At 43.8% G+C, this 23,393-nt stretch overlaps 1 pseudogene; it reads left to right on the forward strand.

Annotated features, from left to right (window-relative positions):
* The first annotated feature begins 15,619 nt into the window (after positions 1-15,619).
* LOC139001878 (RNA-binding protein PNO1 pseudogene) lies at positions 15,620-16,377 on the forward strand (annotated as a pseudogene).
* The last annotated feature ends 7,016 nt before the right edge of the window (positions 16,378-23,393 follow it).

A 23,393-nucleotide genomic window follows, 5' to 3' on the forward strand; every position in this document is an offset into this window, starting at 1 on the left:
TCTTCTGCAGGAGGTGTTCCTTTCAGAGTATTGCAATGTGTCTCAACTACCAACAACTTCCAATAACAATGTTGCTCTTCTGGCAGCATTTCCAGTTCATGAGAGAAACAAACTGGAGCAACTTGGGTCAGATGATGGACCTGAACCAAGCAGCCATAGTCCAGGGGACCCTTTCCTATCATTGAGAGAGTTGTCCGGGTGGGGGCAAGAAGAGGACCTATCTGTGCATATTGGGAGCTCCTCAGAAAAGGAGAACCCTGCATTGTGGATTTGCCACTATGGTGATGCTCATTACAAAAAGTCACTGATCCCTCAGTCCTGTTGTCACTGTTGAGTTCTTTTGAGGATGTCACAGAGCTGAATCAATAAAGTGATTCAACCTTACTTTTTTTTTTCTTTGCTTGACTATTTCCTTTGAACTATGGATCAGTGCTTAAGCTAATGACAATTATCACAAGATTTACAACATACAGGAAAATTTTTCTTTCTGAAATTCAGTACATTTCATATGTTATTGAATTGGTAGCAGACTCATACATGAGATACCGAATAGCAAGAAACAAATAAGTAGTGGCCAAGCCCACAAACACGCTTCAGAATGGTTCAGCATGCCTGCAGCAAGAAGTCTTGGACTTCCTAATGAGGACACCTGGAGAAGAGGAACGGAACAACGAGTCAGCTACTTAATAATAACGCTTTGCAATAATTTAGCAGTTTTCTATTTAAATTCGATTCTTTCATATCTTTCATATCTCTTTTCCCATTTGTGATTCAGCTGAATACCTATGATAGAAGACAAATAGCCATTTTTTTTTTCTAGCTCTACAATGAGGGTAGTCAATTTCCCACCTCTTGAATAGGGGCTCATGGTAAGACCTGATGTGACTGTATGAGGAGGAAGTGATATTCTATAAATTACAAGCCTAGGCCTCAAGAGACCTCGTGAGCATGCCAAATAAAAGGATACTAAATCATGTGAAAATGTTTAAAAATGTGGATGTTTGCTGTGTAGAAATAGATAACCTATAAATCACCAAAACATACCACTAATTTCAGACTATAATAATAGGGATCCAATAAGGCATTTATATTAAACATATACTAAAATGTATCTCTAGCCTCTCATTCAGTATGGCAGAAATCTATAACCTTCCTTTAAAATTTATACATATATATGTATATATATATGTATATGTATATATACATGCATATGTGTGTGTGTGTGTGTGTGTGTATACATACATACATACTAGAGGCCCGGTGCATGAAATTTGTGCACTGGCGGGGGTCCCTCAGCCTGGCCTGTGCCCTCTTGCAGTCTGGGACCCCTTGGGGGATGTCTGCCTGCCAGCTTAGGCCTGGTCCCCAAGCTGCCCGATCCCCTTGGGAATCGGGCCTAAGCCAGCAGGCAGACATCGCTCTCCCAGTCCAGGACCCCTCGCTCCTTACTGCCTGCCTGCTTGCTCCTTACAGCTCAGCTCGCTGCTCCTTAGCGCTTCCACAGAGGTGGGAGAGGCTTCCACCACCACTGTTGCAATCGCCAGCCATGAGCCTGGCTTCTGGCTGAGCAGCATTTCCCTTGTAGGAGCACACTGACCACCAGGGAGAAGCTCCTGTGTTCAGCGTCTGCCCCCTGGTGGTCAGTGCACATCATAGTGACCTGTTGTTCTGGTCTTTCCACCCTAACGGTCGCTTAGGCTTTTATTATATACATATACATACACAAATACATATACATATATATATTAAATTTATAGGCAAATTAAGCTTGCTTTCCTAACATTTGGGAATAATGTTTATACTTGGAATTTGGTTAATCTAAGATCATTCTTCCCCAGGTTATTTAAGACATTCAGGCAGTCTATAAAATCTTTAAAATGTAAGACCATTTTCAAAATTCTTGCTACTCTGTTTGCATCATTTACTTTGAGAATTTAATTTATGTTTCATGCGTTTCCAGTCCTGTTCTCCTGAGCGAGTTATCTGAAAGGTAACTGGGTAGTTGAAATCTATGGACCATCTCCCTGGATGTGGAGATTTGGCTTCGTTCCACTTCATCTTCCTGACTTCCGATATGGAGATCTGTCACAACTCCTGCTGTGAGATCTTCTTTATTCTGTTTTCTTTTATCTTTACCTGGAGACTTTCAAGAATTCTTCTTTGTTCCTCCTATTTCCATAGTTACTTTGGTATTTGAATATCTTCCTATGTCTCACCCTGCCAGAGAGTGAAGTTTATGGATGCTTAGTTTGAATGTGGAATGAGAGCTGGGACACTTAATAATTAGCGCAGAAGCCAGCCTAGAAATTCCCACAGTGGGCCATACCATATACCCTTCTGTACTCATTATTTTTACTATGTTTTCAATAATATTCTGCTTCTCAAAGACTAAATGAGTCACAGTTTCTTGCCTTTAAAAAATCATATTCACTTTGCAGGGCTCCACCTTTTGTTCATTTTTAATCTAATACCTTTATTGCCCTTGTGTCAGTTTCAGTTTCTAATTCTCTTTTCTCTGATAATGACTATTTGGTTTTCTATACTTCAATTACTCTACTCTCCTTTTTCTAAATTTGACCTCTCTTTTTACCTCAGAAAAGAGACAAGAATTAGAACATTATTTTAAAAGATTTGTGCAATTCCTACTATTTCTCTTAGTACCATTACAGTGCCAGGTGCCTCTATTCACATTCACCACCTGACCGTCTAATGTTTTTGGGGGGGAGGGGGAAGAGTGCTCCACAGCAGACTATTAGTCTGAGAAAACTATCGACCAAAAATATCAAAAGAAGTTGTTCTTATAAAGTTTACATTGGGAGAAAGTGGGCAGAAAGAAAAAGAAACATTTAATCTCATTCTTCAAAAAGCACTTATTGAACACCTTAGTAATACAATTTACCTCTGCATGCCTCAGTTTCCAACCTGCTTCAGGTAAATTATCTCATATATCTCATAGGTGGGCAGATAATAAATGAGTTATTATACATGAGACACTGTAACAATACCCTATATAGATGTGAGAAAAAGCTATTTCCATTTCACACATAAGCAAATGGGGGTCAAAGAAGATGAGACACCTGCCTAATCTGATGCACCTGGTCTCCTGACCTCTATAGACTTTTATGCAGCATCACACTCTCTGTTCAAGGCAAAGGAGTGTATGGAAATCTCTGCCTTAGAAAAGCTTATAGGCCGCTTCTGTAGGGCGGGATCCGTAATCCTTGTGGCGGGATTTCCTCTTCTTAGATTTCTGTCTCAGGCGGTGAGGTTTTCCAAGTCCACACTCCCTTGGAGAAGGCCCCAGAGTGGTGTTCCCTGCCACACAGCCAATGGTGTGAGCCTCCAGTGGTGCTCACAGCTCCCACGTGCGATTGAAGCTGGGAGTTGCCACATGAACCCACGCCAGGGCCGGGACAGGGACCGCCATTCCTGCAGCAGGTTCTACTCACACCGCTTCCACCCCGCTCAGCCCACAGAGTGCAATGGCAGCGCCCCCGCTGAGGAGACAGGCTGAGGTTGGCGTAACCTTTGAGGACATTGCCTTGTACTTCTCCAGGGAGGAATGGAGCCTCCTTGATGAGGGTCAGAGACAGCTGTACCTAAATGTGATGCTGAAGAGCTTTGAACTTCTATCCTCCCTGGGAATTACAGAAAAACCAAGATGGCGGCATAGGTAAACACCGGAAATTGCTGCCTCCCACAACCACTTCAAAAATACAACGAAAAGACAAAACCGACATCATCCAGAACCACAGGAAGGCTGGCTGAGTGGAAATTCTACAACTAGAAGGAAAGAGAAAAGCACACTGAGACTCAGAGGAGCTGCGGAAGTAAAAGTGCAGAGGTATGGAGGCGCACGCAGAAAGGGCTGGCAACTGAGGAGGTGGCAGTCTTTTTTAATCGGGAGGGAGTCTCAAGCCCCCGACTGCTCTGAAATCCAGTTCTGGGAAGTCTCTGGGGACCCAGACTCATACAGGGAGAAACTGGACTGTCTGGCAGTGGGCAGAACTTGGAACTCGAGGGCGGCTTCCTCTCAGAGGTGCTTGCAGCAATTACCAGGACACTAAGTGGCCAGACCACTTAGGGCAGGGCTGAGGATCAGCCATAGCTGTTTGCTCTGCCCTGTTGATCCCCTGAGACCCCGACCAACCCAAGCTGTGGCAGAGGCTTTTGCATATGAATGCCCTAGCCCTTTGCAATCTGAAAATTACCTAACAAACTGCAGCTGGGCCAGACAGACCCAGAACCTCCAAGAGAAGGCCCAAGGCCCCACAGCAGCTTGCATTGCTTCACAGCTGGGCTTCATCTGGGCACCTCCAAACCCCAAACAAGAAAGGGGAATCTGCAGATCTCTTCGTAGCTCCTGCTGGGTATCCTCAGGCAGAGGCTAAATTAGCACCTTCTTAGATCCAAGAGCCGGACTACAACTCCTCAGATCCATAAGGGACACACTCAGGGGACAGACTCAGTGAGCACCAAAGCCCCACTGAAGCAAGTCTTGCCCCATAAGGGTGTCTCCAGCACAGAAGTTCTCCCACTGTAGACACAGCTGATTCTCACAGCCAATTGGCCTGGAGGTCAATTCCTCCCAGTGATACCTACAACAATCAAGGCTTAACTACAACAAGACTGTGCACAAAGCCCACAAAGGGGTGCACCAAGAGTGTCCACCTCAGGTAATTGGGGAGACTGAGCCACTGGGCCCTATAAGACACCTAGCACACAAAGCCACTCTATCAACACAGGGAAGTATAAAAAATGTGGAGATAAAGAAACAGGTCACAAATGACAGAAATGGAGGAAAGCAAACTACTGGATATAGAGTTCAAAACCACACTTTTAAGGTTTTTCAAGAATTTTCTAGAAACCGCCGATAAATTTAGTGAGACCCTCAAGAAATCTAGTGAGACCCTCGAGGATATGAAAAAGGTCCAACTAGAAATTAAGCATACACTGACTGAAATAAAGAATATTATACAGAGTTCCAACAGCAGACTAGAGGATCGCAAGAATCAAGTCAAAGAATTTGAAATATGAAGAAGCAAAAAACACCCAACTGGAAAAGCAAAATCAAAAAAGAATCTAAAAATCCGAAGACAATGTAAGGAGCCTCTGGGACAGCTTCAAGCGTACCAACATCCAAATTATAGGGGTGCCAGAAGGAGAGAGAGAGCAAGATATTGAAAACCTATTTGAAGAAATAATGACAGAAAACTTCCCCTACCTGGTGAAAGAAATAGACTTACACGTCCAGGAAGCACAGAGAACTCCAAACAAAAGGAATCCAAAGAGGACCACACCAAGACACATCATAATTAAAATGCCAAGAGCAAAAGACAAAGAGAGAATCTTAAAAGCAGCAAGAGAAAGAAACTCAGTTACCTACAAGGGAGTACCCATACAACTGTCAGCTGATTTCTCAACAGAAACCTTGCAGGCCAGAAGGGAGTGGCAAGAAATATTCAAAGTGATGAATGCCAAGAATCTACAACCAAGATTACTTTATCCAGAAAAGCTATCATTCAGAATTGAAGGTCAGATAAAGAGCTTCACAGATAAGAAAAAGCTGAAGGAGTTCAACACCACCAAACCAGTATTATATGAAATGCTGAAAGGTATCCTTTAAGAAGAGGAAGAAGGAGAAAATGGTAAAGATATAAATTATGAACAACAAATACACATCTATCAACAAGTGAATCTAAAAATCAAGTGAATAACTTATCTGATGAACAGAATAAACTGGTGATTATAATAGAATCAGGGGCATAGAAAGGGAGTGGACTGGCTATTCTTGGGGGAGAAAGGGGTGTGGGGGATGCGGGAAGAGACTGGACAAAAATCGTGCACCTATGGATGAGGACAGCGGGGGTGGGGGAGGGGGGGTTAAGGGTGGAGGGTGGGGTGGGAACTGGGAGGAGGGGAGCTATGGGGGGGAAAAAGAGGAACAACTGTAATAATCTGAACAATAAAGATTTAATTTAAAAAAGAAAAGCTTATAAATCAGTAATAAAAAAAATATCATTCACATAAAAATAGCATTTATTATTATTATTATTATTAATCACTGCTCACCTTGTGCCAAACATTGTTTTACATGCAATGATTCATTTAATCCTCTCTGCAATCTTAGCATGTTAGAATTATTTTTATCTCGAATGCGAAGTAGAAGGGCACAGAGAGGTTTAGTAACTTGACTGAAATCACCAGGATAACGAGTGGTAGGACCAGGATTTGAAGCCGGTTGCCTGGCTCCAGAGTTTATATGCTGGACTACAATAGACTTCCGACTTTCTACAAAACAGTATATGAAATGCATTCCATACCTATGATAAAGTGAGTGCGGTAGAGTGTCAGGGAAGTTCATATTGGGGGCAGAAGAGAAGGAAAATAAGACAAATATTTGTCTCACCAAAAAACTAGTATAGAACAGAAATTTGGGGTAAGATTTATTTAAAGGGAAGAATCTAAGAAAACACCATTAGTAGAAAAGAAAAAGGAAGTCTGTGCTCAGCCTTTTCAGGCCCTGCCAATGTAGCCATTCTGACCAAAGCAGAGGGTTTAGGTAAGCGCACAATGGAAATTAATACCTACCTACTGGGCTGGCAGGTATGAATAAATTGTGACTGGTCTACAATGAAAAGCTGAGTTTGGACTTAGTAACAAATAATAGGAAAGCACAAAGCCTTCTTAGTAAGAGGCTAAAGTCCTGGAAAATGTGGATTCTTGTGATAAACAGAATAGATTAGGGAGGGGAAGACACAAGATCTGAGAGAAGTTAAGTAACTCTGGCAATAGTCCTGGGTTGCATGAGGTAACAAGGGCTTGAACGAGAGAGACGTGGAGGAAAGGGCAGACATATGACAGATGATTCATAGGTCTTGGTGACTGACAGCATGGGGGAAATGAGGCAGAGAGCGGGGGAGGATGGATTTCAAAGATGTCTCGATGCTTCCCAGCATGAGTAAATGAGAAAATAGTAACTGCATTTATAGAAATTGGGATGTTCAGAAAGGAGATGATTTTGAGAAACATTAGATTTGGACGTACTCGATTTGGGGTGGCAGAATGACATACAAGGGAAACATCCAGGAGTCAATTAACAAATACAGGGTGGGGCAAAAGTAGGTTTACAGTTGTTCATATGGAAATAATATAGTAATTCATAAATAAGAATACAAGAATAAACTGTGTTTCGTGTACTCATAACTGTAATCCTACTTTTGCACCATCCTGTTTTTATTGACTCCTTACTTTGTGTTAAGGCAACCTGCTAGACTTGGGGATACTGGTGTGACAAGACAGACAAGATCGCTATCCTTGTGGGAGCCTGGAATGTTGCCTCGACTGTTAGAGGATTAGCAGATTCAAAGAAAGGTCAGGAACAGAGATGAAGATTTAGAACCCAACTAATCTGAGGTGACTAAAAACAGGGTGCTGATCCATCCCTTCTCTCCTTTTCTCCCTCAGTGGAGCTCTTTTCATTTTTTTTTTTTTAACCTTCTAAGAGATTCGGTTATTTCTATTTAGTCTCTCACCCCATCAAATGAATTACTATGAGCAGTTGTTTTTCTTCACAGAGAATTAAAATTTAAAAATATTTATTTGGGAAGCCCATAGATGCAGGGAGGTATTCCAAGTCAAGAACATGGTTAAGTTTGTTGCAGAGAGAAATGATCAGGCTCCCCGTCACAGCCAGCATCCAAAAGAAAGGAAGAAGAAAAAGGAGGAAAAAAAACACACACAAAAAAAACAGTAAAAGAGGAAAACATTTTAAAATTCTACATAGCGATCAGTTTGCTGATAAATGAGCAATGGTTCCTGGTATTGGTCACGTAGGCCCAGGCCAGTGACAGACATTTGCAGCTTATACCTGTGCATGTCATTGGGCATGGAGCTTAGTCACACAGCAGAAAAACCAGGAACTTGGCTGTTTTTACTGTATAAGTCAGAGGTTACAAAACAGTGCCCAAGGCTAGGTGAGGTCCATAAGCCTGTTTTGTTTGGCCTGCACGGTGTTCTTTTAAACTTTGGGCCAACGTTTAAAATTCAGGTTTTGAATTTAAAGGTTATACACAAAATTCAAGATTTAAAATTAGAGTGTCTGTCAATACTGGGTTAGCTTTCCTGCCGACAACATTGGGCTTGAGTTAGGTCAGATCTGATCTTTTGGACACGGTGCATGCCCTCAACACAATAAATACTGTTCTCCCTGTGGCAGCTTGGCGTATTTGAATTTACAGCCTCTCAAATGTATAGTTCTCTGTGGAAGTTCAGCAAAGACACTTACCTGTAGGAGAGAGTAGACAAAAGAAATGTGGCCCATCCTGAACCGACATACTAAGAGGAATAAATGCAGTTGTCCAATAACCAATAGGGGTTCTTTCAGGAGAAGGGGCTTTGGCCATTAACAGTGACACCTTGAACAAGTATATTTTCTGAAACTCAGTTTCCTAAATTGTAAAATAAAATTAATAGGATTCACCTCCCAAATTGTTGATGTCATTTAATGAGATCATACTACATAAAACTCTTAGTACATTGCCTAGCATTTAATAGACACTGAGTAAATGACAATTTTAATAGTGAGCATTCTTGGGCAATCACCAATTTCAGGTGCAATTGCAACTATGTTTTTCTGCACATTTTATTCATTAATGTTTATTGGGAACCTACTGTGGATCTAGCTCTGTGCAAAGTATCATAAATATATATAAAAATATATATAGTTTTTGTCCTTGTGTAATTTTCTGGCAAGAAGTTAAAAGGGTGGAAACTAAAGAGAAAATAAACAAATGGGACTACATCAAAATAAAAAGCTTCTGTATAGCAAAAGAAACCATCAACAAAACAACAAGAAAGCCCACTGCATGGGAGAACATATTTGTAAATGTTATCACCGATAAGGGTTTAATCTCCAAAATTTATAGGGAACTCATACAACTTAACAAAATGAAGATAAACAATCCAATTAAAAAAATGGGCAAAGGACCTAAATAGATACTTTTCGAAAGAGGACATTCAGAAAGCCGAGAGACATATGAAAACTTGCTCAAAGTCACTAATCATCCGAGAGATGCAAATCAAAACAACAACGAGGTACCATCTCACACCTGTCAGAATGGCTATCATCAACAAATCAACAAACGACAAGTGCTGGAGAGGATGTGGAGAAAAAGGAACACTTGTGCACTGCTGGTGGGAATGCAGACTGGTGCAGCCACTGTGGAAGACAGTATGGAATTTCCTCAAAAAACTAAAAATGGAACTCCCATTTGACCCTGTGATCCCACTTCTAGGAATATATCCCAAGAAACCAGAAACACCAATCAGAAAGGATATATGCACCCCTATGTTCATAGCAGCACAATTCACCATAGCTAAGATCTGGAAACAGCCTAAGTGCCCATCAGTAGATGAATGGATTAGAAAACTGTGGTACATCTACACAATGGAATACTATGCTGCTGTAAAATAGAAGGAACTCTTACCATTTGCAACAGCATGGATGGAACTGGACAGCATATGCTAAGTGAAATAAGCCAGTCAATAAAGGAAAAATACCACATGATCTCACTCATTTATGGATAATAAAGACCATTATAAACTTATGAACAAAAATAGATACAGAGGCAGAGCAGCCTCGAACAGACTGTCAAACTACAGCTACAGGGGGAAGGTCGGGGAGGGTTGGGGGTTAGGAAGGGAGTGTAAGAGATCAACCGAAGGACTTGTTTGCATGCATATAAGCATAACCAATGGGCATAAGACACTGGAGGGTAGGGGAGGCCAGAGGATTGTCAAGGGTGGGAAAAAAAAGGAGACCTATGTAATACTTTGTAATACTTTAAGCAATAAAATAATTTTTTTAAAAAAGAAGTTAAAAGGGTTGGAGAAAAATGTATCAACAGAAAGAGAGAGTTTCTGAAGTAGACAATATTATCTAAGAAGAAATATTGGAAATAAAGATTGGGAAGAGGCAAAGAAAATTGAAGACTGGAGTCAAGAAGAGAGTATATAAAAAAAGTCACAAAAGATGAAAGTGAAAGAACAAGCCTTGGATTGTGTTGATTTTGAAATTTCTAAGAGATACATTTTATTATCCACTGAATAATGAATATTCACAAATAATAACTGTCACAGTTAACTGATATCTGGCTTACTACATGCCAGGCACTAATCTAAATGCTGTATGCACAGTAGTTTAATTTTCAGTACAACTTTTTTAAAAAATATATATTTTTATTGATTTCAGAGAGAAAGGGAGAGGGAGAGAGAGAGAGATAGAAATACCAATGATGAGAGAGACACATCAATTGGTTGCCTCCTGCATGTGCCCCAAATAGGGCAGGGAATCAAGCCTGCAACCGAGGTACATGCCCTAGAATTGAACCCAGGACATTTCAGTCCTCAGGCTGATGCTCTATCCACTGAGCCAAACTGGTCAGGGCTGCGGAACAACTTTTGAGATAGATTCTATGGTTTTCTTTTTACAAATAAATAAATAAGGGCCTACAGAGGTCAATAATTTGTTGAAGTTACTCTACTATTAAATGGCGAAACTAAGATTTAAAACTAGGCACTTCTGGCTCCACAATCCATGCTCTTAAGGAAATCGGAAGTTAGATCCTGGAAGGAAGGGATCTGCATGGCAGACACCCTTCTAAGAATGAAGGAAAATGTAGTCTAACTGGTCAATCCAGTGTGCTCTTTTCCTGGAATATGTATGTAAATAGCTTCATGAAATCTGTCCCTCTACTTTCTCTGAGGAGAAAATTAACAGGCTTTGGTCATACCCAGGAGCAAGCACACCACCTCTGCTTCCCAATTGAGTGCTCGAATTCTGAGAGAAAAAGCTGAATTTGGAAAGGGAAATGATTGACCATATAAATAATTTTGGAGAATGTACTTGGGTGACAAGATATTGCAGTGAAGCGTCCCTCACAGAGTGGGAACACCACTGAGTCAGGGGAGCAAGCAATTCCCAATGGCTTCCCCAATGGACACCTGACTACTTACCACAATTCAACTATCCACTGAAACAACATTAAGAAACCCATGAAGTGGGGGTGGGATGGGAGAGGGCAAGAGGGGAGAGGGGGACATACGTAATACTTTCAACAATAAAGATTTATAAAAGAAAGGGAAGAAAAGGAAAGGAAAGGAAAGGAAAGGAAAGGAAAGGAAAGGAATCCATGAATATGCAGAACATCAGAAATGATACTAGGAAAATTGACTTATTTTGTATCAGACATAGTTCCAAATGCTTTCCATCTAATGTCGAATTTCACCTGACAACACTAGGAGAGGGGCAGTATTACTTTCATTTTACAGATGAAGGAACTGAGACACAAAGGCCACACAGCTAATAAGTGCTGGTGTCAGAATTCAAACCCAAGTAGCTGACCTACAGCCCTGTTAACCACAACTTATTACATTCAGGAATACGTGTAATCTTGATTTCTAAATAGCTTTTTAAAATATTGATATTTTCCATTCAACTCAGAGCACTTTTCAGGGCTTATTAAGTTGGGTGGGTTAAATTGTTTTTATTATTTTCTGGATGATATATGGATTTAAAATATAGGAATAGACACAAATATCAATGTTGATGCTAGTTCCTAGACAGATTGAGGAAGAAATACTTGTTTGAAATTTGAGTTGGTTAGCAAATGTGCTTGTCTATTTAGATTCATTAAGTAAAGACAATTATTTTTATGTGGAGTAATTCCTGTTACAATAAGTGGCACAATAAGATTGCCTATTAAATACCCTTTTCCACTTACCACAACAAAATCTGAATAAAGTCAACATTAAAAACGAAAATGTTTTCACTAACGTCATATAACAGTTCACCACTAGATGGAGCAACTAAATTTTAAGTTTATTCACTCATGGCAAACCTTGAAGTTTGTTTTGAAAATAGTCCTGAGTTTACATCACATATTTCTTAACTACTGTATTGTTTTTGTTTGAATCACATATTTATTATAACCTCTAGAAATTTTAATAAAAACATTGCTCTTAGTGCACTTGATGCTATTGCACTTGTGAGAAAAGATTGACCATAAATAAATATATGAGTTCAAAATTTCAAGCAATATAAATAGAAAATTCAATGTAAGCAGATTTAATACGCTTAACAACCACAATCTGCAATCTGTTACCGAACAATGTGACCCATCCAGTCAAACCAAGCAAAAAATACCTCTGACCCAACAGAGTAAGTGTCACACAGTTTCTGCATATATAGCCTCGTGCATAGATGGTTACATATTTGAATTAAACAGTAAGAGTTCTGGCTGGAGAAGCCAGAATGGTTTTGGATGGTGTGGCATAAAAATCACAACATTGTAGGGTCAATGCTATCTGAGTAACGGCAGGGAGTTTTCCTAGGCCATATGCATTATTCTCTTCCCACTGAAAGCTAGAGCAATTATCCATTTGTTTAATAAATATTTATTGAGAAACTGTTATGTGCTGAGCATCATAACCTCCACTCATTGTCACCCCAGAGACAGAAACCTTGTCTAAGAATAAGGCCAAAGTCAACTGTGCACCGGGAATTTCAGCACTGCATGGATCTGTCTGAAAAAACAAAAACAAAAAGGAAGGATATCGAAATGAATGAAACCACTGCTGAAGCTTGTGAAAATTGGGGTGATGGAAGAAGAGGATTAAACTGAATGGGGACAGAGACATTGCCTTTATCCACTAGTGACAAAGGGTGCCACTGGTTCCTGAACATAGCATGTTAGAAATTAACATCAGAAGCACACAGCATAGGAAAGTTTGTTCTGAGCATTATTGTGCTTAATATAGCTACTCCTGAGTATGCTTATATCTCAGGTGGAGCCATTTTCACTTCATGTTTTGCTGTCACTATAAAGACTTGATTAAGGGATACTTTGCATAACATTGAAATTCTCTGTCTAAATCAATCATCGGAGTCAAGATTCTGTTTATCAGCAGAAGCAGGTCAGATAAGTAGCCCTTTGTAACAGAATGATGCCTCATTAAAGCTTTTTTCTACCTGAACAAGTTGGCTGCACTGACACTCACACATTTTACTCAGGGCCTAGTTGGTTAGGCATTTACGCAAAGATCATTTAGTTTTATCTTCTTCAGAGTTCAAATAAGTCTGACTATCTGGTTTTTAAATCCTTAGCAGATTTGAAATAACTAATGAGAAAGATAGTGACAATAGCAAACATCTGTAGAGCACCCTTTATTTTCCAGGCATTGTCCTAAGCAGTTTTAGTTAACTTAAACCCATGACAACCTCATGAGTTGGCACATTGTTATCCACCATTTCGTATATGAGGAAATCAATGAAAAGTTAAAAAAAAAAAAAAAAAAAAAACAACTTGCTCTTATGTGACAGATCTGAGATTTCCACCTAAAGAGCCTGGCTCCAAACTCACTCTCAAGACCACTAGCTCCACTGTGAAGAAGGCTGTTAACTTGCATGCAGCAAAAAATGATCATTGCTAACATCATAGCAAGGGAAGTGAGCATGTGTGAAGGACAGCTGAATGGATTTAAAATGTGTAACAATCACTGTTTTGTTCTTACAGTCGCTTTATTTCAATCAGGATCCCAACAGGAACCACAAGTTGCTTTGGGCTGATGTATCTCTTAAGGCACTTTTTCACCCTCCTCCCTCAGGTTTCCATCTCTCTGCTGTATTCTCCTTTATATATACTAGTATCACCCAGAAATTTCCTGTGTCTGCCACCATTACAGCTCGCTTTTCCTGAAGGTTCTTTTTGTCATGTTTATAAGAGTAACCTTAAGTCCTTGTTTGCTAATTCAAAAGTCTGGGTTATCTCTGTGTCTACTTATACCGACTGTTCTCCCTCTTCACATACAGGCTGTTTGCTGTGGTGTTTTGGATATTTTACTGATACATTGTAGGCGCTGGATACATTGTAGACACTGGATACACTGTAGACACTGGGTAAACTGTTCTCACTGGATACACTGTCAACGCTGGATACACTGTCGACACTGGATACACTGAAGACACTGGGTACATTGTAGACGCTGGGTACAGTAGACGCTGGATGTACCTTCGACGCTGGGTACATCGTCGATGCTGGGTACATTGTTGACGCTGGATACATTGTAGTCGCTGGATACATTGTAGACGCTGGATACACTGTTGACTCTGGGTACATTGTTGACGCTGGATACATTGTAGTCACTGGATACACTGTAGACTCTGGATACACTGTAGACGCTGGATACACTGTCGACGCTGGGTACACTGTAGACACTGGGTACGCTGTAGACACTGGGTACACTGTCATCGCTGGATACGCTGTCGTCCCCGGATATGCTGTCATCGCTGGATACACTGTCGTCGCTGGGTACACTGTCGACACTGGATACATTGTAGACGCTGGGTACACTGTCAACGCTGGGTACACTGTCGACGCTGGATACACTGTCGTCCCTGGATACGCTGTCGACGCTGGGTACATTGTAGACGCTGGGTACACTGTTGACACTGGATACATTGTAGACGCTGGGTACATTGTCGATGCTGGATATACCTTTGACGCTGGGTACACTGTAGACGCTGGGTACACTGTCGACACTGGATACACTGTCGTCCCTGGATACGCTGTCAACGCTGGATACGCTGTCAACGCTGGATACACTGTCGACGCTGGATACACTGTCGTCCCTGGATACGCTGTCGTCGCTGGGTACATTGTAGACGCTGGGTACATTGTAGACGCTGGGTACACTGTCAACGCTGGATACATTGTAGACGCTGGGTACATTGTCGACGCTGGATACACTGTCGACACTGGATACACTGTCGTCCCTAAATATGCTGTCGTCACTGGGTACATTGTAGATGCTGGGTACACTGTCAACGCTGGATACACTGTCGATGCTGGATACACTGTCGACGCTGGATACACTGTCATCCCTGGATATGCTGTCATTGCTGGGTACATTGTAGACGCTGGGTACATTGTCGATGCTGGATATACCTTCGATGCTGGGTACATTGTCGATGCTGGATACATTGTAGACGCTGGGTACATTGTAGAAACTGGAATACATTGTATACGCTGGGTACTGTTGCGATCCAACCCCAGCAGGTCCAGGGGTTCCCAAAGGTGTGGATGGAGTCGGTGAAGAAGGAATGACACGGAGGCAGTGTTCAGTTGATCAGCAGCCTAGCCACATTCTGACTTTATTTCTCCTGTTACATCTGAATTTATACCAGTTGATTTTAATCCTATCCATTCTATTACAAAGGTTAGGGCGTTTCTTATCTCCATTCCCAGGTTACCTGATTGTTCTGTTAAGCTACAAGGAAGTAACTGAAGGAGATTATCCTAAGTAAAGATTATGTAGCTTAAGCATGATTGTTCATAGTTAAAGTGATTACCCGCCTAGCACTTAGTTCAGGGGTTTTGTTCCCTCCCTAACTCCAGGGAAAAATCCCCATCTGGGGAAACAACCTTTCTCAGAGAGGTGACCTTGGTTAAAACACATAGTGCTAAGAAGGGGAGCAAACATATTAAGAACAGTATGCCGGCAGTGCAGCAGCGCAAGTGTTCCACCCGGAAGCACCTGCGGAGGCTGGAGATTCCTGAGGATGGCCGCAGCAATGGAGGCACAGAGCGCTATGGCCGAGGACGGTTTCACCCAGGTCACCCGCAAGGGTGGCCGGAAGGCGAAGAAAAAGCTGGCGGAGAAGCTGTGCGTGGCGGGGGAGGGCAGGGACGCGAGCCACATGGACACCGAGGAGGCCCAGCCGTAGAAGAGGCCGGTGTTCCTGCCCCTCTCCGGGGACGGGTTCCTTGATGGGAAAGAAGAAACAAGGAAAATTCCAGTCCCAGCTAACAGATACACACCATTGAAAGAGAACTGAATGAAGACATTTACTCCTATGGTAGAACATTTGGACTTCATATTCGCTTTAACTTGAAATCGGGGAATGTAGAAATCAGGACTTGTAAAGAAACCAAGGATGTTAGCGCTCTGACAAAAGCCGCCTATTTTGTGAAAGCCTTTATTCTCGGGTTTCAGGTAGAGGATGCACTTGCTCTCATTAGGTTGGATGACCTCTTCTTAGAGTCCTTTGAAATTACAGATGTGAAGCCTCTAAAGGGAGACCACCGGTCAAGGGCAATAGGGAGAATCGCTGGCAAAGGAGGAAAAACCAAATTCACCATAGAGAATGTGACACAGACGCGGATAGTTCTAGCTGATGTGAAAGCTCATATCCTTGGCTCTTTCCAAAACATCAAGATGGCAAGAACTGCCATTTGCAACCTCATCCTGGGAAATCCTCCATCAAAGGTTTATGGCAATATTCGACCTGTGGCTAGCAGAGCAGCAGATCGGTTCTGATTTCAAATCAGAGACTTTTTCTTGTCTTTGGACTGTAGAGAAAAACAGCTTACAAGTGGTCCCAAGAGACCATGTGAAGAATTTTCGGGCCAAAACCGGTTTGACTCAGTGGATAGAGCGTCGGCCTGCGGACTGAAAGGTCCCAGGTTCGATTCCGGTCAAGGGCATGTACCTGGGTTGCGGGCACATCCCCAGTGGGAGGTGTGCAGCTGATCGATGTTTCTCTCTCATCAATGTTTCTAACTCTTTATCTCTCTCCCTTCCTCTCTGTAAAAAAATCAATAAAATAAAAAAAAGAATTTTCGGTCACTTTAAACCTCAGTCTCTGTTTGTCAGTTCTTAGCCAGAAGCATAAACCCGAAAGGAAAAATTTGATAGTATTCATTCAACAGCTTTGAGGATAATTTAAGTATCAAAATTTCATGCCATTATTATACTTAAACATTCATTACAATTTATCTTATTTTAAGTTACATGCATAATTTCTAGTTCTCTTATTTGGAGGAAATATTCTTATTTTTCTATTTGAATTTGTTTTTAAATTATAGATTTATAAACATTTCTTCCCTATGAGTTGTAATTAAAGAACTATTCCCAGAAAATCTCTCTGAATCATGTCCCTCAATACTGGTGATGTGACTATTTTAGAATCAGGTTGTAAGCAGCAGTTTGGCTACACTGTGTTAACCAAAAGGCTAATCTTTCTACCTGTTTTGCCACTTGTAAAATTAAAAATTAAAAAAAAAAGAACAGTATGCCATATACCCCAGGTCCCTAGAAACATATGCTGTGCAGATGTTTCTTCCCTGCAGCAACTGTGTCAAGCAGCAAGGATGGACCGGCTTCCGGCAGGATACACTGTAGATGCTAGATACATTGTAGACGCTGGATACATGGTAGATGCTGGATACATTGCAGATGCTGGATACATTGTAGATGCTGGATTCTGTTGTCATTCTCTGAATACAATTGTATTTTCTTCTAGCCGTTAACTTCCTGGAAACAATGAAAGCTTCATTTTAGACCTTGTGGAGGTGGGTCTCTTTGATTTAGCCCTGTTCCTAGGGCATACGCCTTAGTCCTGGGATTCAGTCCTTATTCTTAAGGCTTGGTCCTTCCAGTTTCTGGGAAAAGCTCAAGGTGTTTACCTTGCATCTCTAACTCCGCAGTACTTGGTGTTTTGAAAACTGCTCCTCAGATGCTTTAGCTTCCAGCCACTGCTCTTCCTGGGGTTCCCTGGTGCTGACCCAGGCCATTGCCTTTTGGGACTCAGCGGGGACGTGAGGAGGAATTTGTGTGCAGTTGCTGAGCTCCTTCCTTTATAAAACTTCCCCCACTCAGTTCCTTAACATTTTAAAGAGAAATTTGCAATTAACTGGTCTGAGGAACAGAGGTTTTAAAACGCTGTTTTCTATTTTACTTAATAAAATTGCCTGGTGTCTGCAGGAAAATAAACAAACAAATAAATAAATAAATAAATAAATCTACACTAATAAAAGAGAAACATGGCAATTAGTGTATGACCGCTACCCTTCCCATTGGCTAATCAGCATATCCTTATGCAAATTAAGGTCAGCCAAGATGGCGGCTGGCAGCCATGCACTGAAGAGAACAGGGAGGCTTGCTTGCTCCAGTGACTGCAGACTCCAACGTTCCCCGCCTGCTGCTGCCGCCCTCTCAGCTGCAACTCTAAGCAACTATGTTGCAAATATAGAAGCTAAACAAAACCCCAGAAACCGGCTTTCAGTCAGCCAGGCTTCAGCCAGCCTGACAGCAACATTGTATCAAATACAGAAGGAAAAACAAAGGCTAGAAACCAGCTTTCAGCAGCTGAGGCCTCAGAGCTAAAGCTGGCCCAGAATAAAGAAAAAAAGGAGCGGTTGGGAGCTTCAGTCGCCCGCCAGCCTGAAAATGGCCCTCAGCCCCTCACCCAGACTGGCCAGGCACCACAGTGGGGACCCCCACCCTAATCCAGGACACCCTTCAGGGCAAACCAGCCAACCCTCACCCATGCACCAGGCCTCTATCCTATATAGTAAAAGGGTAATATGCCTCCCAGCACTGGGATCAGCGGAGCAACGAGGATCCCAGCACCGGGATCAGCGTGACAGGGGGCAACACCCAAACCCCCTGATCGCCCTGCGGCTCTGTGTGTGACAGGGGGCAGGGCCACAACCTCCCTATCCGCCCTGCTCTGTTCATGACAGGGGAAGGCGCCCCAACCCCCTGATCAGCCCTGCTCTGTGCCTGATAGTGGGGAGCTCCCTAACCCCCTGATCGCCCTGCGGCTCTGTGTGTGACAGGGTGCAGCGCCCCAAGCCCCTGATCGGCCCTGCTCTGTGGGTGATAGAGGGTGGTGCCCCAACCCCCCTATCGGCCCTACTCTGTGAGTGACAGTGGGGAGCTCCTCAACCCCCTGACCGGCCCTGCTCTATGTGTGACAGGTACGGAGCCCCAACCCCCCTGATGGGCCCTGCTCTGTGCTTGACAGGGGGTGGCGCCGCAACTTCCCTATCGACCCTGCCTTGAGTGTGACAGAGGGCGGTGCTCCAATCCCCCAATCGGCTCTACCCTGAGCTTGACTAGGGGTGGCATCGCAACCTCCTGATCCTCCCTGCTCTGTGCATGACAGGGGGCGGCGCCCCAACTCCCCAATCGGCCCTGCTCTGAGCCCAACCAGGGGTGCACCTAGGGATTGGGCCTGCCCTCTGCCACCCAGGAGCAGGCCTAAGCCAGCAGGTCATTATCTCCTGAGGGGTCCCAGACTGCGAGAGGGCACAGGATGGGCTGAGGGACCCCCTTCGCCACCCCCCCCCCCCCCAGTGCACAAATTTTTGTGCACCGGGCCTCTAGTAAATAAATAAAATGTATAACAATCTAGGGTCATTTAAAACACCAACAAACTATTTCTTATATTTTTTAAATATTTTTTAAATTTTCTAATTACAATTGACATTCAATATTATATTAGTTTCATGTATACAACATAGTGATTAGACATTTAAATTTTTTTTATTTCTTAAAGTATTACAAAGAGTATTACACATGTCTCCTTCCCCCCACCCTTGACATTCCCCTGGCTTCCCCCACCCCCTAGTGTCTTGTGTCTATTAGTTATTCTCATATGCATGCATATAAGTCCTTCAGTTGATCTCCTACCTCCCCTAACCCTCCCCAGGATTCCCACTGTAGCTTGACATTCTGCTCAATGCTGCTCTGCCTCTGTATCCATTTTTGTTCATCAGTCTATAATGGTCCTTATTATCCATAAATGAGTGAGTTTATGTGGTATTTTTCTCAGCTTCCCAGGGGCCGTCCCAGCCTCACAAGGGCCATCTCAGCCTCACAGGGGCTGTCTCAGTCTCACAGGGGCCGCCTCAACCTCACAGGGGCTGTTTCAACCTCACCAGGGCTGTTGCAAGCTCACCGGGGCCATTTCAGCCTCACCAGGGCCGTTTCAGCCTCACCTGGGCCATCTCGACCTCACCAGTGCCGTCTCAACTTCACCGGGGCTGATTCAACCTCACCAGGGCCGTCTCAGCCTCACCGGGGCCGTCCCAGCCTCACCGGGGCCGTCTCAACCTCACAGGGGCCGTCTTAGACATTTAAATTTATACTTCATGAAGCGATTGCCCCAATAAGTCTAATATCCATCTGGCACCGTATGTAGTTATTACAATACTAGAGGCCTGGTGCAGAAAAATTTGTGCACTCTGGGGGGTTCCTCAGCCTTGCCTGCACCCTCTCACAGTCTGGGACCCCTTGGAGGATGTCCACCTAAGCTGGCAGTCAGACATCCCAAGAGAAAACCAAGATGGCGGCATAGGTTAATGCCCGAGTTTGCTGCCTCGAACAACCACTTCAAAAATACAACTAAAAGACGGAACGGACATCATCCAGAACCACAGACATCCCTCTGGCATCCCGGGAGCCCTTGGGGGATGTCCAACTAATGGCTTAGGCCCACTGGGGGCCCTTAGGTCCATGGGGAGGGGTCTAAGTCATTAGTCAGACATCCTTAGCACAGAGGCTCCCGCCACCACCACTGCACTGGTCAGCCATGAGCAGGCTTCTGGCTGAGCAGTGCTCCCCTCCGTGGAAGCGCACTGACCACAGGGGGCAGCTCCTGTGTTGAGCATTTTCCCCATGGTGGTCAGTGCACATCATAGCAACCAGTCATTCTAGTTAGGATCAATTTGCATATTACCCTTTTATTATATAGCAGCGGTTCTCAACCTGGAGGTTGCGACCCCTTTGGCAGTCAAATGACCCTTTCACAGGGGTCACCTAAGACCATCCTGCATATCAGATATTTACATTACGCTTCATAACAGTAGCAACATTACAGTTATGAAGTAGCAACGAAAATAATTTTATGGTTGGGCCACAACATGAAGAACAGTATTTAAAGGGCCAAAAGGTTGAGAACCACTGTTATATAGGATTATTGAGTATATTTCCTATGCTGTACTTTACATCTCCATGACTATTTTATAACTAGCAATTTACTTCTTAATCCCTTTAACTTACACTGCTCTATAATTACATATTTTCTGGATTTTTAAGGACACTTCAGATTTTTAGCATTTATTTTAGTATATAATTTTGAATTAATTTCAAAATTTAGGGACACAAAATTTTCCTACTGTTTTCCCTAGCTTTCAATTCAAAATATATTGTAACTATTTAGCATTAAGTACAGTCTAGCAATGCTTATAATGTAGCTCAGAATTTATGAGAATCAGTGTCTGAACGCACCTGTGTCCTGGCAAGAGATGTCATGGACCCAAGTTCTCTGAGAGCCATTTGTACTCCAGGTACGAGGGACCATGATATAGCGGCCGGGGTTTCTAGGAATGGGAGACTGGAGGCTGAACAGATGGCCTCTGCTAAGGGGAAAACTTAGAGGAGAGCTACCACAAATCTCATTAAGATGGTAGGACATGTGTCCCACCCCACCAGGAGAGCTGCAGTCACTGGATGTGTGGGCATGTAGACTAAGAAACCAGTTACCGAAGCCAGTCCTGTGGCTAGCCCAGACCATATGTCTCAGATGAGAGGCAGAAGCTGTGATAACACAGATACCCAGCCACACCTGTTAAATAAGCGGACACAAGAGAATACTGGTGTACTCCTGCCTGGCTCCACCGGAAGCAACATCTTGAGCTAACTTTTCAAGGTGGGCCCCCCTTTCTTCCAAGAAAGGAAGAACAGGAAGGCCTTTTGGGAGCTCTGTCAACTTCCTACAGGAAGACAAAAACAGCTCATTATACAAACAGTCCTGAGAGAGAGTGGGGTGGGTACAAAGGTGGGTCCAGGTTTTACAATGCCTGTTGCTAATACAATTTGGGAGTACCTTTTAAGAAAATGAATACAAAGTTATGAATACAAAATAGTTAGCATCTTGTTAACCAGTGTCACGCAAATAAATTCAATAAAAAGGAAAAAAGGAGCTAGGTTTAATAATGAATATTCATATAGAATGAGGAAAGAAATTACAACTAATTACAAATTTTGAAAAGCTGACAAATACCACAAAGATCCCCGAATCCAGAAAAATAAGCTTTACTAATTTGATGACATAATCAATGGTTGTTGTTTTTTTGTTTTGTTTGTATATCCTCTGTTAACATCTTTAAGTGATAATGATTTTGTAATATTTCCTATAGAGGGAATTAAAAAATAATTCATCTTTCCTCTAGAAGAGCTGATTAAATTTTTTTCATTACTGACAGATTAGAAAGTTTCTTTCAGCTTTACACCTCACTACTCCCAAAGTCATTTATAAGACTACTAGAGGCCCGGTGCACAAAAATTTGTGCACTCGGAGGGGGGTAGGGGGGTCCCCCAGCCCGGCCTGTGCCCTCTCGCAGTCTGGGACCCCTCAGGAGATAACGACTTGCTGGCTTAGGCCTGCTCCCGGGTGGCAGAGGGCAGGCCCAATCCCTAAGTGCAGCCCCTGGTCAGGCTTAGAGCAAGGCCGATTGGGGAGTTGGGGCGCCGCCCCCTGTCATGCACAGAGCAGGGCGGATCAGGAGGTTGCGATGCCACCCCCAGTCATGCTCATGGTAGGGCCGATTGGGGGGTTGGGGCACCGCCCCCTGTCATACTCAAGGCAGGGTCGATGGGGAGGTTGCGGTGCCACCCCCTGTCATGCACAGAGCAGGGCTCATCAGGGGTGTTGGGGCTCCGTACCCTGTCACGCACAGAGCAGGGCCGATCAGGGGGTTGAGGAGCTCCCCGCTGTCACTCACAGAGTAGGGCCAATAGGGGAGTTGGGGCACCACCCCCTGTCACACACAGAGCAGGGCGGATCAGGGTGTTGGGGCGCTGGACCCTGTCACACTCAGGGCAGGGCCAATGGGGAGGTTATGGCTCTACCCTGTCACACACAGAGCAAGGCCCGTGGAGGGGGGTTGGGGCGCCACCCTCTATCACCCACAGAGCAGGGCCAATCAGGGGGTTGGGGCACCGCCACTGTCACACTCGGGGCAGGGCCGATGGAGAGGTTATGGCTCTACCCTGTCACACACAGAGCAGGGCCCGTGGGGGGGGGGGGGGGGGGGAGGGGGGTTGGGGCACCGCACCCTGCCACACACAGAGCAGGGCCGATCAGGGGGTTGGTGCGCTGCACCCTGTCAAACACAGAGCCGCAGGGTGATCAGGGGATTGGGGAGCTCCCCCCTATCAGGCACAGAGCAGGGCTGATCAGGGGGTTGGGGCGCCGCCCCCTGTCATACACAGAGCCGCAGGGCAATCAGGGGGTTTGGGCGCTGCCCCCTGTCACGCTGATCCCGGTGCTGGGAGGCATATTACCCTTTTGCTATATAGGATAGCGGCCTGGTGCATGGGTGGGGGCTGGCTGGTTTGCCCTGAAGGGTGTCCTGGATCAGGGTGGGGGTCCCCACTGGGGTGCCTGGCCAGTCTGGGTGAGGGACTGAGGGCTGTTTTCCAGAAGCGAGTGACTGAAGCTTCCAACCGCTCCTTGTTTTCTTTTCTTTTTTTTTATTCTGGGC

The sequence above is a fragment of the Myotis yumanensis genome, unplaced genomic scaffold (assembly GCF_028538775.1).
Source record: "Myotis yumanensis isolate MYYU_CA2020_CCGP unplaced genomic scaffold, mMyoYum1.0.hap1 SCAF_2, whole genome shotgun sequence".
NCBI lineage: Eukaryota > Metazoa > Chordata > Mammalia > Chiroptera > Vespertilionidae > Myotis > Myotis yumanensis.